General features: G+C 42.4%; 1 protein-coding gene across 6 annotated transcripts in view; it reads left to right on the plus strand.

Moving 5' to 3' along the window:
• The first annotated feature begins 4576 nt into the window (after window positions 1–4576).
• The window catches only part of SMAD9 (SMAD family member 9), a 74686-nt gene continuing 62569 nt past the window's right edge, over window positions 4577–16693 (plus strand). For 2 of the 6 annotated variants that reach the window (XR_015253630.1, XM_086713351.1), the window contains exons 1-3: window positions 4580–4729; window positions 6193–6278; window positions 14702–14892. The gene's annotated coding sequence lies outside the window, so the exon portion shown is untranslated. Of the gene's footprint in view, window positions 4730–6192; window positions 6279–14701; window positions 14893–16693 lie in introns of all 6 variants that reach the window. The other 4 variants (XM_086713380.1, XM_086713362.1, XM_086713369.1 and 1 more) reach the window with 4 other exon arrangements.

Consider the following 16693-nt stretch of genomic DNA (forward strand, 5'->3'; position numbering starts at 1 on the left):
AATAAATAAAACCGTCTATATTTGTAGATTACATGATTGTTTACATAAAAAATCCCAAGGAATCTTTTAAAAAAAAGCATCCTAGAACTAATAAGTGAGTTCAGCAAGGTCACAGGATACAAGATAAACATATAATTATCAATTTATTTATACTAGCAGTGACCATATGGATACTGAAAGTAGAGACAACAAAAGAAAATAGGCAAATGGAACTATAACAAACTTAAAAATTTCTGTTCATCAAAAGAAATAATCAAGAGTGCAAAGGTGACCTACAGAAGGGGAGGAAATATTTGCAAATCACGTATCTGATAAAGGATTAATATCTAGAATATATAAGGAACGGCAAAAACCCAACAAAAAACCCAAATAGCCCTGTTAAAAAATGGGCAAGACTCGGGGCGCCTGGGTGGCGCAGTCGGTTAAGCGTCCGACTTCAGCCAGGTCACGATCTCGCGGTCCGTGAGTTCGAGCCCCGCGTCGGGCTCTGGGCTGATGGCTCAGAGCCTGGAGCCTGTTTCCGATTCTGTGTCTCCCTCTCTCTCTGCCCCTCCCCCGATCATGCTCTGTCTCTCTCTGTCCCAAAAATAAATAAAAAACGTTGAAAAAAAAAATTTAAAAAAAAAAAATGGGCAAGACTTGAATAAACAATTCTCCAAAGAAGATATACCAATGGCTAATAAACATATGAAAAGATACTCAACATGACTGATATTAGGAGCAAGACAAATCAAAACCACACAAGATATCACCTCGATAGCCACTATTAAAAGAAAAGAAAGTAATAAGTGTTGGCAAGGATACTGAGAAATTGGAAGCCCTTGTGTACTATTGGTGGGAATGCTAAATGGTACAACCATATGGAAAACAATATGGAGATTCCTCAAAAATTTTTAAGTAGAATTACCATATGATCCAGCTGTCTACTTCTGGGTATAAGCTCAAAAGAATTCAAAGAATTCAAAGCAGGATCTCAAAGAGGTAATTTCACACCCATCTTCACTGTGGCATTATTCACATTGACCAAGGGGTGGAAGCAATCCAAATGTCCATTGACAGATGCACTGGGTAAAGAAGATGTGGTATATACATACACTGGAATATTATGATTCCTTTAAAAAGAAGGAAATCCTGTCCTACAACATGGATGAACCTCAAGGACATTATGCTAAGTGAAATAAGCCAGTCACAGAAAGACACATACAGTATCATTCATATGAAGTATGTGAAATAGTCAAAATCATAGAAACAGAAGATGCAAAAGTGGTTGCCATGGACTGGGGGAGAGTCTGAACAGGGGCATTAGTGTTTAATGGCTACGGATCATCAATTCTGCAAAACGAAAAAGTTCTAAAGATCTGTTGTACAACAATTTGAATATACTAAACACTATTGAACTGTCCACTTAAAAATAGTTAAGATGATAAAAAAAAGTTTCACCTAGTCCCTAAGTAACATGTGACTAAGCAACAATTTGAATGAATGGATTAACTTGATTAATCCTAATGTTAACCTCTGCCTGTTACCACATCTGCTCACTTTTCGATTCAACTTCAAGTTCCAGGAAGACAGTGAGGTGTAGTGGTTAAATGTCTGGGCTTTGGAGTCAGGCAGACAGACACTTGGAGACAGTCTCAGGTTCCTCAGCTGCAAAGTTGGATAATAATTCTCATCCTGAGATGTCATGAGGATGAAACAAGATGATGTGCATAAAGCCTAACCTGGTCCTGGCAGAGATTCGCACAACAGGAGAAAGCTGTCACTTCACCACCAAATCAAGATACTCTATGACTCCCTTGTTGCAATCCCAGAATGTTTATTTGGTGATATAATATCTTGTAACATTATTTTTCTCGTTTATCCAACTAGTTTGACAGTTCTCTTAGGAACATTAAGGTTTTCACACATAAAAGCTCAAGTATTCTGCACATAGTAGGCATTCTGGGCTGCCTTTATGATGTGTACCTGCATCAGAGCGCCTGGCCAAGGGGGCTAAAATACAGCTACACTCTGTGCAAAGTGAGCACCCACAGAGCTGCATTTACCCAGACTGTGGGTGTGGCAGCGGGGGTTCTTTGGCTATGAGTTAGTGGGCATTTCATACTCACTTCTCCGGGTGCTTCTGTGGAGACTCCATGACACCTCCCTTGTGCCTTCACCCTCTAAGTGACACAAAAAGTTGTATGATCATCATTGATCTATGTGTCTTTTCTAGTGGAACCTAGTTTCCTCAGGACCAGTGCTCTGTGTCCACATGATTAGTCCAGGCACCTGTGCTCAGGAAAGTGTTTAATACTCATTATGGACTGAATGATAGCTCTGGAAGAAAAGTTCAAGAAGGAGTCAGAAAAAGCGCAGAGTGAGGACAGAATTACAGATGAAATGTATGAAACTAGAAGTGGGAGGGGTATGTAGGCAACAATTCCTAGTTATGGCTCTGAGTAGAAACATTATAATGCTAGATCAAACATCAGGTATAGCAGATGCACAAAGTAGAATCTTAGTATCTATGGATTACTACAGCCTTTGTCCCCAGCATGTCCTATGCTGAGTACTTTACAAAAGAAAAGGAGGCTTCTCCTCCTGTCACTGTTCTATAGGCTGCAGGAACTCATCTTGCATCAAGTCCTTGCAATTCAGAAAAGGAGGAGATTGGTTTCACTGTGGTTTTCAGGTCTTGAACCAAAACTTTTTTGGAGATTCCACCAAATCGCAACCTGTGACTGAGTCTCCCCCTTCGTAAGATTCCCATTGCATAGTGTTTTTTTTGCTGGAAGTTCCAACACACCTAAAATTGCAGTTAATCAAGAAAGCAAGAGGAAAAAAATTCAGCAAAGGATTTCCTATTACAAGGATAGTCAGCTTCTGAAAAATGGAGTGCCAACATTAAGCCTTCTTTCCTGGAGTGGGCATTTTCTCCTTGGAACTCATCAGATCTTAGTGTTCCTGTATAGAATGGATTAACTTTCTACACTAGGTTTCAGGAATAAATGGCAGGAATTATCTACGTGACAGTCTAACTTTTAGGTGTCAAAATTTCCTGGTATGTAAATGATAATGTACAGAAAAAGGAGACGACACACACTCAAAGAACCTGTAAATCCAAGTCCTGCCAACAGCCAGGAGAGTTCCGTGAACTTAAAAAGACTCCATGCCAGAAGCATGAGCCAGCACTGCAGAGGTTATAATTTCTTTCTCTGCATCGTGTCCTCTGCATTGTCTAATGCACATACGGAAACTGAAGCAGTGCCAGAGTCATTTTTCTCAATAACATTAAAAACAAAACAAAACAAAAACAACACGAGCCACAAGGTATTAATTCTGAGGACTTGGTTTACTCGCAGGCAAGTGCACATCAAGGGCACTCTGTAGCTTTTAGCAGTCCAAATGTTTCCTCGTGTCTCACACCCACAATATTTCCAAATTGAACCCTCAGCCTGGAGCAGAGGTAGAGGTAAATGGGCCAGGTGTAGAAAGAGGACTTAAATTCGAGTTTCAGGTTCAAGTACAAATGCTGTTTTAAACAAGGTCATTGCTCAACCACAACACGATAATGCAAAAATGGCATCTGCCAGGGGAAGAAAATGCAGTGCTTTGAGAACTAGAAAAAGCCATTAAATACAGAGCCTTGAGCTTCATTGGTATCAGGGCCTTCAGAACACTGATTTTTCTATATAAAGGAGCAAAATGAATACTGCCTCTGCGGCTGAATGCCTCTTCCATGAAGAGGTACTGGCTGATGGGAAATCAAGGATCATGAGTATGTTGGTGGCATTTCCTAAATGTATTCCAGTGTGTATGTATTCTAGGAGTCCACAGTGACTCCAAGGAACAGACTACCCAGGGGATAGCCAGGCCTTAAGGCAAGAAGGCTGTACATTAACATTGCTCAGTGCCCATAAGGTTATCCCCTTATTAGATTAGATAATATTATATGTTATATGCTAGGATGTTAAGCATACAAATACATATAAATAAACGACAAGCCACATAATTACCTGACTAGTTTTTACCACCACTCACCACTCACAGTGATTAGATTTTCTTCTGCCCATGCCAATGCAAACCAGTTGATCTGGTGCTGTCGACGGTGTAATGATTCCTTTGGTCTGAAAAGCTAGCAAGCAACGAAAGGCAAGTAACAGTAATCATCAGGGCCCAGAAACGTTGTCAGAAAGAGTGGCTGGTGGGGAGAGGGGGTCCAAACCGATTTGTTGGTCCTGTATCTCTCGTTCTGGTAACAACCCTCCTCGGCCTTAGGCGGACCCAAGAAATCTCAGGAGTGGCGGGTGAGACAGAGAGATGCGAGGTGACCCGGGCTGGCCAGGGCCTCCCCACCGCGGCCGGCCAGGGGGATTCGGTAGCGCACAGAGGCGAGGCGAGCCTGGGGACCCACGGGAGGACCAGGGAGCAGCGCGGGGCCGCCGCGAGGCGCCCCCGCCGCAAGTTTCCGCGCACGTGGCCGCGGGGCGGGCCGCGCTCCCCCCGCCTCGCGGGCTCCCGGCGCGGCCAGGGCGCGCGGCGGCGGGCGGGGGCGGACCCGTGCGCAGGGCTCCTGGCCGCTTTCCAGGTCGGCGCACTAATACGGGCGATGAGGCTTCGCGGCTCCAGTCTGACTGACGCCGGCTGGGGCCGCCGCCGCCGCCGCCGCTGCAGCCGCTGTCTCGGTCCCCGCCGCCGCCGCCGCCGCCGCCGGGCCCTGCAGCCGCTGGGCGCGCGCAGCCAGGCAGTGAGTGCGCGGCGCTTGGAGCAGGCGGCCGGGGACCCACGGCGGGGGGCGAGGGGGGGTCAGCCAGACTCGGGAGGGGGGGGGATGAGTGACATCGTGGGGGACAGGTAAGAGATGCCCTCCCCGGCGTGCGCTGGGCGAGTGCGTGTGTGTGTGCGTGTGTGGCTAAGTTGTTCTTCCCCGAGGGAAGTCTTCGAGGCCCTTTGGTGGGTGGCTTGGTTCTTTGTACTCTCCATCCCTGTATTTCTTGGTGGAGCCTGTTTGGGGTGGGGTGGGGCGGAGGGGACAGCTCCAGGGAGTTGGCCTCGCGCCCTCCGCGTCGCCCCAGTCGCCGGCAGGCGACACCTGGGACCTGTGGGAGGATGCTCGTCCCACTGTGGGGGCGCTGGCCGTGCGGGGCTGTGGCCCAGGGCGTGGGTAGGGATGTGCGCTGGGTCTCCGGCCCCCCCTCGGCTGGGCACCGCGCGGGGGTCGAGCACTGAGGACTGGCGCAGTGGAGACCCAGACTTAGAGCTGGGTAACCGTTGGTTGTGACCGAAAGTTGGGGGGGGGCGGAGCAGTGGAGAAATCGGGGTGGGGGTAGTAATTGCGACTCAGCTGGTCTCCCTGGCCTTCTGTCTCTTAGGCTTTTTACTCTGCTTACCTTTGAGGCACGCGAAGAGGGAAGGAAAAAAAAAAAGTTGGGAATGTTGTTCAAGTGTCTCCGGGCAAGCGCTTGGATTGTGTTGGGAGCTGGGATGTTTGTCTTTTCCTTCGCCTGCCATTCGGTGCCAGCTCTCCGCAGAGGGGAGGGGGGCGAGGTGGGGAACAGATACAGGAGACTAACTGACGCCAGCATTGTGATCGGAAGGAGGAGCGCGGGGAAAACATTTTTATGGATGGCTAATCGCTGACAAGCCTTCCCGTTACTATTCCTTCCTCCTCCCACCCTTGACAGTGGAAATTTCAAATGATAATTTAGAAATACTCCGTTGACTTGTTTCTGGGTTGGAAGCGGTACTCTGAGAAATCGCCTGCAAATGATGTAAATCTAGCTTTGGAATAAAATTGCATGTAAATTATTTACCCAGTAATTAACAGTCGGATGCACACCCACAGGACACTGTGGATTGCTTTTAATGGATCCAATTTACAAGTGCCATTTCAGTGGTTTGCCAGATTTCTTGGATGCTCTTTTGGAAGTGTGGTTTAGCAGGAATAAGAGGATAACTGTAAAGTCGTAAGGCATTTAATAATTCTATCTCCTTGGCCATCACTGAGCAGAGCTTTGTGGCATCCTTCAGAGTGAGAGAAATGTTCATACCACCAACATATCTTCTGGCTTAGGAGTCCTGTCGGTGTGAGGGAATGCCATGGGATGTTTATATTTTAAAAATAGTGATCTATATTTAAAAAGGAAGTAAAAGTGAAACCCAGACACATTCTCCTAACTCCATATTCAATACGTCTTTCTATACTTGTAGGAAGCCACGAACAAGATTTTGGACTGCTTTCAAGTTCGTGGTTATCCAAGAAGGACACTGCAGATAAGAAAATGATGTAATAGTTTGTAAGTAAGGAGCGTTTTAAATATGACAAAAGTTTAAAATAATATATCAGAAAAATAACTTTTAGCTATAATAATTGCCTTCATTGATGGCAAGACAACGGTCTTTAGCAGACAGCCTTCAGCCTTTTAATCTATTCTGACCCAACCAACTCCCATTTTTATGCTTGACTGGCTATCTTTGTCAGAGTTGTTTTATGCTTCAGCTCTGTGGTTTTAAGCTAGGTTTAAGAGAATGCCAACATATTCTTGATCTGAGCAAACTCATTTTTCTCAGTACAGTGTTTCCTAAAGATCAAAGGTATAAACAAATTTTAGGTGAAACCCCTAAGTGCTTTATAATCCTGGCATCTCTGTCATGAGCATCTTAAAGTCAGCATGAGCTATTTGACTTTTCTCCTTGTAAAATATTTTTCTTTTACTTCTGTGTCTTCAGTTAATGGCTAATCAGGGAATGTTCACAGATGTCAGTTACTGCATCCCTGATTGCCCAAGACATGGAATGAGAAAGAAGAGTTTTGTTGGCTTTTTTTCTTTTTTAAATGAAACCTTGCCAAGGATATCTATAAGTAATAAACAACTGGCAAATTTGTTTATGTTTTCTGTCCTTGTGGTCAGTCAGAGGAGAAAAAAAATCTGTCAAGAAATAGTTTCATAAAGATTAAGTATTCAGTTTCAGTGTTACAAATAGTTTAATTGTGATTAATGAGAGTGCAATTTCCTTTGTCAAATTGGAGGGCTGATGTTTCATGAGTGGTCACTGTAGCACTTAGGCAGCTAACTAGTTTATATCTTATGTTCTCTTTGCAATAAATAAAATAACAATTTCATCGTATTCTGTTTTATTATTTTGGAAATAATACCCACAGAGTGTACTCTGATTTAAGGTAAGGTAAAGGTTATGGAAAATGAAGACTTTTTTTAATTTGCAAAACATACTAATTAAATTTTAAGCCTCCAACAAGGCTTAGTGTAGATTTTGTGTACTGCTTCTAACATTCGGAGAGGAATTCAGAAACAAGGAAGTGTCCAGAGTAAAAGAAAAAATATAGCAGTACAGTTGAAAGCATGAATCTTTTCAAATAGTTGTAATTCTAGGCTGTTGGATTTATATTTCCTTGGTTACTGTTGCTAGTGAGTTGAAAAGTTATTCTAAAGCAAAAAAAAAAAAAAAAAAGCAAACAGTAAATTCATAAGTAGTTGCAACAGTTTGAGCATGCTTTATAGATTTTTTTTTTTTCTGTTAACCTAGTGAATCTCCAGGTCATGAGTTGTCACATAACAAAAAAATAAACAATTATCCCTTGGCAATAAACTAACCTTTTAAAATAAATATTCCTATAAATAGTGTCTCTTAAGAAACGTGTGCTAAATAAAGTTGTTAAGATTTCAGAGGAGCTGTTAGCATTAGAAGCCATCATACCCTTGAAAGCTGGGTATTAATCTTGCCAGTGCACTGCATGCTGAGACTTCCACCCCAAACCATCCTGAAGACCGTGTATGTCTCTCCTTTGGTGGCAGCCTCAGGCTGACCCCAGACCGCTTTTTGAGGTTTATCTTCCTACTCCTTCCAGATTTTATGCTGTCATTGAAGTAATGGATTATAATTTCCCATGCATGTCGTGGCTTTCCTCTTTCCTGCATCTTTCTTTACTCATGAAAAGGCCTAGAATGCCATCCCCTGCTTCCCAGCCTGTCATCTGATCCTCAGAGCTACCTGCATCTTCTCATCTCTTGTGGCCCTGTACAGGTGCTGCCTCCACAGAACTTCCTAATGACCCTGGTCTCAGGTGTGTCCTCCTTTGAGCTCCTATGGCTCTTTGCATTTTCCACCGTTGCCACAGCGTGTCTTGTATTAAGTTACTCGTGTGCTAATTTATTTCTTTTCTTCAGTCAGTGCTTTCAAGTTCTGTGAAGGAAGGGACCATGTTTTCATCTATCTTTGTCATTCCCTTAATACGGACCACAGTGCCCAGCATAGCGGTCAGTCAATAAATATTAATTAAATGACACATCTTTCACTGAACCCGTGTTTTTTTCTGAAATAAAAATCTGTAAAGGAGTTTTCCCCCATACAATCGATCTTAGCGTTGGTTCCATCTTTCAAGAAGCCAGTGTTGAACTTGAGCTGAGGACTTTGTTAAGAGGCTGTGGAGAATTAGCCCTGAAACCCCTCCAGTCCTATTGAGCTTCTTCTGAATATTGTGGCTGAGCATTACAGTCAGGAAAGCTTATATGATACTCCTATTGCATTAGCAATTTTCCATATCAGATTCACTAAATACACAATGGAAACCATTTAGCAAAAAAACCCCCAGATTTTAATGTGATATGGCTACTGCAGTGAAACTCTAATGTGATTCCACAGAAAATTGCTAACACGATAGGCTGACCCCTCTCCCCACCCCCACCATAGCCACAGAAAAATTGATACTGTTTTTAGTGTATATGTTTCAAACTATGCTCAAAAAAGAAAAAAAAAGACTGCTACTGAGATGAGCTTCTGTTTTAGTCTGGTTGGATCTATAAAGGGTCTTGTTATCAGCCTTGTCAGAGAGCTGAATCTCCCTTTTGTGCCTTGCTCCTTGTGTTACCAAACAATGCTAAATCATTTTGCAAAATGCGTCATATTCTGTTAAGTACCTCAGAATTAATAGAGATAATATAATGTAAAAATATAATTTGTGTATAAATATCATGCTTCTGTAATACATTGGATTTTACAGTTTTAATTGGGAAGTCTAATCAAGTCAAAACCAATTTTCTAAGAATCAAAGAGATTCTGACAAAACTTGAAATTCAAAACTTAAAATGAAATGCAAAAACATTAAGAAGCAAATTATAAATATGTGTATGCAGCTCTGTATCATTTTAGAAGTCATAAACGCTGAAAAGATTTTGGTTTTTCCCCTTCATTCTCTAACCCACGTTTAATTCAAAGACAGAAATTTAACCCATGAAAGGAGTCCTACAAAGTTCTGATTTTTTCCTATAAAGGCAATTTTGATTTTCTTTCTTGGGGGGGAATACTAAATATCAATTTTTTTTCTCTCTTTTTGTGTTGTGATTCGTATACAAACATGAATTTCCCCTTGGGGAAATTTAATATTTGATCACGTCCTTTTCCCCTTTTGCAAATTTAATTTTTAAGGACGGTAAGTGGAAAACATGTATTCCTCAGTCATGAAATGGTTTAGTGCAAAAGTAGTGAAAAGCGGTCTTTGCTTTATAAAACATTGCAATTACCAGGGATGACCATTCATTCCAGAATTGCAGTTGCCAGTTTTTACCGCTGGGCTAATAATCTGTAAAGTGCACAAGTGCTCTGGGGGCCACCCCGACATGTTGACACTGGAGATTGGTTCTGAAACCACCTAGGGAAGAGGCTTTGGGAGTAGTAGAAGTGTGAACACTCTGTAAGTGGTAACAGCTTAGGCTGAGAGCCGATGCTGAGAGCGCTTCCCAGCTGGAGCAGGCCCAGAGCCTTCACCAAACCCTGCTTTATCCCAAGGAATGTATTCTTCCACGTAGCCTAGTGTTTTTCACTTTTGATCTGTTAAATTGCTTGAAAGCTGATCAAATGTCGATTTGCTTTGGTTAGTGTGTTTGTGACTGTATGTTTTGATTTGAATTTACGAAATGCAAAAATTGTGCCGTGAGTAGTGTGGGTGGGAGATAGACCTGGAACTGTAGATTGGGACAGTTTATCCGAAGCCCTTAGGAGTTTGTCCTGAGTACTTGTGGGCTGTGGGAGGTTTAGAGCAGACTTTTTTTTTTTTTTAATGGAGAGTTTGATGCATGGTGAAGTTCAACCGATGTGCTGGGAGTTGGTTTCTGAATTCTTGTACCTAAATTTAACTGACTTAGGAGCCACACATTTCAGAAAATAACTCCGAAAAGGATTTACAGATTCCATCAGAGTTTTCCATCTTGTGGTAGAATATTTGACTTCTACTATTCATGCTTCATTATGAATCCATTAATCCATCTTGTTTTATTCTTTGCTAGGAATCACACATGAGAGAACTGGAGTTTGGCTGGAGTAGGAAGGAGGAAGAGTTAACTGAAAAGTTTGTGCATGGGCTCAGTGGTGAGGATTCGAGGCACCTTAAGCTTGGACAGGCTTATGCATGTCAAAGGCAGACATCGCTTATTTGGACTGGTGTTAGTTTAGAAGGTCTCCGTGGGCTGGCCGAGGAACATATCAGCACTCAGAACATTGTTTCTCTGGGCAAATGCATTCCAGTTTCCAAATGACTACCCCCAAACTGGCACAACTTGTTCACAAAGTGGTACTGCCGGTGATTAACGGTTATGATTAATGATATGAGTGATTATGGTTATGCTTATGATTAATGGTTATGATTGATGATGTGAGTGACTGTCAGAAGCCAGTGAATGTGGAAGGTGAGAAAATTTGTTAAAGCTAAAAAGATTTTAGTTCTCGTGTGTTTTTCTTTCACTTCTTGGTGCATTTATATCATTCTTTCCCTGTTTTCTAAGGGCAGTAGAATTTCACTTTTAGGAGCAAAAGTTAGATCAGATGTTTGTCAAAGACAAACCTGTGTGTCCCCCATGCTTCCCTTAGGGCTTATTGGTTAATTGTGTTTACATAAAACAGTCATTAGGTGTTGGCTGTGTTTGCAAACAATTGCAAGTTGGCGCCCAGGTATTATTTCAAGGGAGTGGCACTTCCTTTCTGTGGTCATTCATCTAAATTGATTGCAAACACACATTTTAATTTCGTAAAAAAAAAATTGTATGGATTATGTTTGGTGTTTTAAAATGTGATTTTTGTGGGGCTCCTGGGTGGCTCAGTCGGTTAAGCGTCTGACTTCGGCTCAGGTCATGATCTCATGGTTTGTGGGTTCGAGCCCCGTGTTGGGCTCTGTGCTGACAGCTCGGAACCCGCTTTGGATTCTGTGTCTCTCCTTCCCCCACTCACACCTCTCTCTCAAAAATGAATAAACATTAAACATTTTTTTTTTAGTAAGATATGATTTTGTGGATATATTAATTGGTCTAGAAAGTGGGACTTATAAATTTGGGGGCTTATAAAGGTTATTCATTCAATCGTTGTTTGTTCTGTGCCTATTGTACTTACACTGCTTGTGAGGCCCCAAGCCCTAAGGACCATATAACAAAATAAAGTAACAGAAGCAAATAAAATCTTGATTTCCAGGATATCATAGCCTAATTAGAGAGTGGTGAGGAAGGCAAATATCAGAATATTTATCAAATGGTAAATTTCTTTTTTTTTTTAATTTTTTAATGTTTATTTATTTTTGAGACAGAGAGAGACAGAGCATGAACAGGGAAGGGTCAGAGAGAGAGGGAGACACAGAATCCGAAGCAGGCTCCAGGCTCTGAGCTGTTAGCACAGAGCCCGACGCAAGGCTCGAACTCACAGACCATGAGATCATGCCCTGAGCCAAAGTCGGAGGCTCAACCGACTGAGCCACCCAGGCACCCTGGTAAATTTCTTTATGCAAAAAAGAAGTAATCTATTTGGATTTCTCTATATTTTTTCCTGGTTAGAATTCCATTTTTACTTTGTGAATTTTGCATCACCCTTGAGAAGGATAATTAGAATGATCCCATTTAGTTTAGGATTCTAAATAAAAGTGAAATACAAGGTATAATGGGAATAGAGATTCTTGCTGTAAGTCCTTGCAAGAAGTTAAGGAAGCTGACGATGTCCCTAGGCCTGGAATTGTACTACTGTGTCTATCAAGAGAAGAGACCTTGCTTCTCTGGTTTTCTTCCTTAGGAGGAAACCACCCATGACCCTTTTAATAGCAGTAATAATAATCTTCTATAGCCTGCCTGGCAATAATGTGTTTAGATTCCTGTCTCCCCCCATAGACTATAATATCACAAAGCAAAGAGACCGTGTTTTATCTTAAAATACCAGTACCTAGAATAGGTGTCTGGCTCATCCTTGATGCTTGATACATTTAGTTTCTTCCTTCAACCACGGTCCTTTCTCTTCCCTAAGATATGTTGGTGTTTTGTAGAATAAGGTGGAAGGAAGGATAAGGCATTTGGATTTTAATCTGTAGACAAAAGAAAACTATTACATTTTAACCTGTGGTCAAAAGAGAAATACTGAAGGGTTTGAGCAGGAGAATCACATCATCAAAGGAGCGTTTGAAAAGAGATTGAAGACAAATTGATATGGTACTTCTAAGCAGCCACATTCATACTAAGCAAAGCTGCCGAGATGGTATTTGACACACCATCTCCACTGCTTCATGCATGTCATTGGCAATTAAAAATCTGAGTTTCTCCAAACAGCAATCTATAACACGGTTATTAGTGATTCTTCTCCACCAGTTTCTAATCTCCACAGCTCAAGCAGCCCTTGGCCTGGAAACTCAACCTCCCACAACATACACACATCAACGAAACTTTAAAAATTACCCATACACCATTTTAAAAAACACTTAAAGTATTATTTATAGCCATTTAACACTTTGCAGGTATTCACGTACAGGTCAGTGTTCTTATAACAGCACTTTAAGTAGAAAGACTATTAAGTGCACAGGAAGGAGGGAAGGCATTATATATGCTTTTGCTTGTCAAAGGAATTTGTTATATTACATCAGCAAAGCAATGGCTCAGAATCAGAAGTTAGACTAATTATATAGGGCTTCATAATGTAGTAGTTGATGTTATCGATGAGACTGGATTTTACCTTCATTCGTGCAACGTTTACTGTGTGCCAGACCTAGTGTTAGGCAGTTCAGAGCACTCTGTAGCATGGCCTGTGGCCTTCAGAAAGAGCTGAGCTTCTCTGGGGAAAACAAATAACCACGGTAAGGAAGCAAGTGTCCTCTGTGCTTTTGTGAAGGTGTATGCCAGGTGCTGTGGAAGCCCAGAAGAGCTGTGGAGAGCTCATTAACGCTGATGCCTGGGGCCATGGGGGAGGTTTCCAGGATGTAGCTGCTCACAGGCCTCAGGGCAGAGGAGAAGCAGTGCAGGGCAAAAGGAGTGAGCATTGATGAGTCTGGGAATGCCATTTGAGGAGAAAGATTGTGAAGAGCCTGGTTGGAAAGTGATGCTCAAATCATCAAATCTTACCCACCATACTGCTTCCCACCCTCCCCCCTCCCCCGTGTAAAATACATAAATACACACTCATAATAGAAATTTGGAGACGGGACGCCTGGCTGGTTCAGTGGGTAGCACATTTGACTCTTGATCTCGGGACTGTGAGTTCAGTCTCCAACGTTGGGTATAGAGATGACTTGAGAAAAATAGGATGGCTCAGTGAGTGAAGCGTCCAACTCTCGATTTTGGTTTAGGTTATGATCTCAAGGTTTGTGAGATGGAGCCCTGGGTGGGGCTCTGTGTTGATAACTCAGAGCCTGCTTGGGATTCTCTCTCCCTCTCTCTCTGCCATTCCCCACTTGCACAGGCATGTTTGCACAAGCACTCTCTCTCAAATAAACATTAAAATAAAATATTTTTAAAAAGGAAGAAATTTGGAGACCAACTGTTTAAAGCAGAAATAAAAGACTTTTAACTCCAACCTCTGGAAATAGTTACTGTCCTAGTCTGTTTTAGTCTCAGTGCAAGATTTGTCACTAAAAAGTGTGCAGGGATCTGCTCTGGACTTGGAAGGACAGGCCGCTAGGGGTCCAACAGGGAGGGTGCTCTTGGGAGGGGTGGTGTGCAGATGAGGGGAGGCCCAGTAGGACACAGCTGCCTGGGTAGAGTAGACTCATTGAGGACATCTGGGATGGGGCATAGCTGAGAAATATGTGGAGGATCCATCCATGGGATTTGATGACCTAGGGAAAGTGGGATTGAGGAAGAGGATGAATAACATTTCCATGGGGTTGTTCTGAGTCTGTTTCTAGCTTAAGCAAGTGGTTGGGGAGTGGTGCTCCCAGAAAATATGGAGGAAAAAATGTTTTAAGAAAGCTAGTAGGTTCCATTTCTTTCTCTTTTAAACAAAATAATAAACATTTTTTGAGCAGTTTTAGGTTCACAGGAAAAATTGAGCGAAAGGTACAGAGAGTTCCTATATACCTCCTACCGCCCCACCCCCCGCCCCCCGCCCACATGCACAGTCTCCCGTACTATGGATGTCCTCCACCAGAGTGGTGCATTTGTTACAGTTGAGGATCCTACACTGGTACATCATTATCATCCAAAGTCCATGGGGTGTTGTACATTCTATACATTCTATGCGTTTGTGCAAATGTATAATGTGCAAATAGCCATTGCGATATCATACAGAAGAGTTTTACTGCCCTAAAAGTCATCTCTGCTCCACCTGTTCATCCGTCCGTCTCCCCAACTCCTGGCCTAGATTCCATTACTACATTAGAACATACTGCATTTAAGGATCTTGGAGTATGGAAGTCAGTGGTGGTCAAATTTTAATGAAAAAAAAAAAATTTTTTTTAAACCAACAGGGCCCTTAGATCAAAGAAGCCTCATTAAGTAAAGCTGAATGAAAACGGGCTGCTTTGGTGGAAGGTGGCAATCTGCAGAGGGACGAAGCCTAGTGCTTTGCCATTCTCCTGGTGTCCAAGTCCGTCCTGCCACTCTCTTGCTGCTGTGTTTGAGACTCTCTGTGGTCTCCAGAATTTTGAAGAACTGCATGGTAAGCAATTCTGGAGCTGGAAAGAAGGGCCGGTAGTTCCCAGATGCAGCGACCTCAAACTCTTGTGCTTTTCAGAACTGGTGTCTGCTTTTCAGGAGCTTTTTCATTGTTTTGTTTTGTTTGGCTGGTTTTGGTCCCTTTCCTTGGGGCCAGTCCACCAGCTTTGATTTCACTTTGGTGTCACGCACCTGCTGGTGGCATTCCTCATCTGTCTCCCCGTTTGCTGTTCTGATTTGCTGTAAACTTCGAAATCCTGTAAACCCGCTTGTTTAACCTAAGTCGCAAATAGTCGCAAATAGGTCCTATGTGATCTTTTCTGTACAGACTTGATAACATCCATTTTGGCAGGTACAGCTCTTTTTTGCTTGTTGGTAGTTCTCAGGTTTTATACAGTTGGAACTGCTGGATAGTCAAATTTTATACAGTGATCATCTCATTTCTCTTGGGGTCCATTTATCTTCTTGCCTTTTCCCTCTTTCTGACTGGTCCTGGAGTTATGTAGGAAGTATGTATTGCGGCCTCAGGAATATCTGTCCATTGGCTCTGTTGGGTGAATTATAGCATTTTATGCTGATTAGGAAGAAAATGATGTCATAATTTGATTCCTAATGAGACGCTAATATGTTGAGATGGTTGAGATACTGTTTTTTTTTTTTCTTTTTATGTGAACATTTGTCCTCTTTTTTCCTTCTTCGTCTCTGATGATTTTCTGATGTTGTTTTCCTTTTTTTTTTCTTCTTTTTTTGGCACCTTTTACTTCTACAGTGAGGCATGTAGGAGGAATAAGTAGAAGTATAACCACTTGTTAGTAATAAAAAATAGTATCTTTGCATTAAGTTTACAGTGTTCAAACTGCTTTTGCACACATCCTCTCAGTATGAAAAGCAGTGATTTTTCTCTCAGTTTTGCAGAGGAGGAAATAGGATCAAAGTGGTTGATTACTTAAAGGTCACATTAGTGAGGAAGCTAGCATTCAGTTTCAAGTCTTCTTCCTCCACGTCCTTCCTCCAAATATTCATTATATCGTGTTGCATCTTTTCCTGGAGGCACTAGTTACATTGTGGGCCCTTCCAAACTTAAATAATAAAATACCACACTTGTGGGGTGGTCTATAGCATCTCTCCAAGAAAATGCTGACGATGTAAAGAAGAGAGTGTGGTGGGGTGCCTGGGTGGCTCAGTTGGTTAAGCGTCTGACTTTGGCTCAGGTCATGATCTCTCACGGTTTGTGAGTTTGAACGCCACGTCGGGCTCTGTGCTGACAGCTCGGAGCCTGGAACCCACTTTGGATTCTGTGTCTCCCTCTCTCTCTGCCCCTCCCCTGATCATGCTCTGTCTCTCTCTTTCCTTCAAAAATAAATATTCAAAAAAAATTAAAAAAAAAAAAAAGAATAGAGTGTGGAATGCTAGAAACTTACGCTGTAATCTTCCCAAGATTGTTTTGACATTCTCTGATAACAGTCTTTTTTTTTTTTTTTTTTCAACGTTTATTTATTTTTTGGGACAGAGAGAGACAGAGCATGAATGGGGGAGGGGCAGAGAGAGAGGGAGACACAGAATCAGAAACAGGCTCCAGGCTCTGAGCCATCACCCAGAGCCTGACGCGGGGCTCGAACTCATGGACCGCGAGATCGTGACCTGGCTGAAGTCGGACGCTTAACCGACTGCGCCACCCAGGTGCCCCTGATAACAGTCTTATGAGTTGCTTACCGTTAAAATCTTCAGTCATGCTCTTACTATTCAGAATAGCACGTGGAAAAAAAATGTGTAACATTTTAAGTCTACCTTAAAAGTGGCCCAAA

The sequence above is a fragment of the Puma concolor genome, chromosome A1, assembly GCF_028749965.1.
Source record: "Puma concolor isolate L17-30 chromosome A1, mPumCon1.1.hap2, whole genome shotgun sequence".
Classification (NCBI taxonomy): Eukaryota; Metazoa; Chordata; class Mammalia; order Carnivora; family Felidae; genus Puma; species Puma concolor.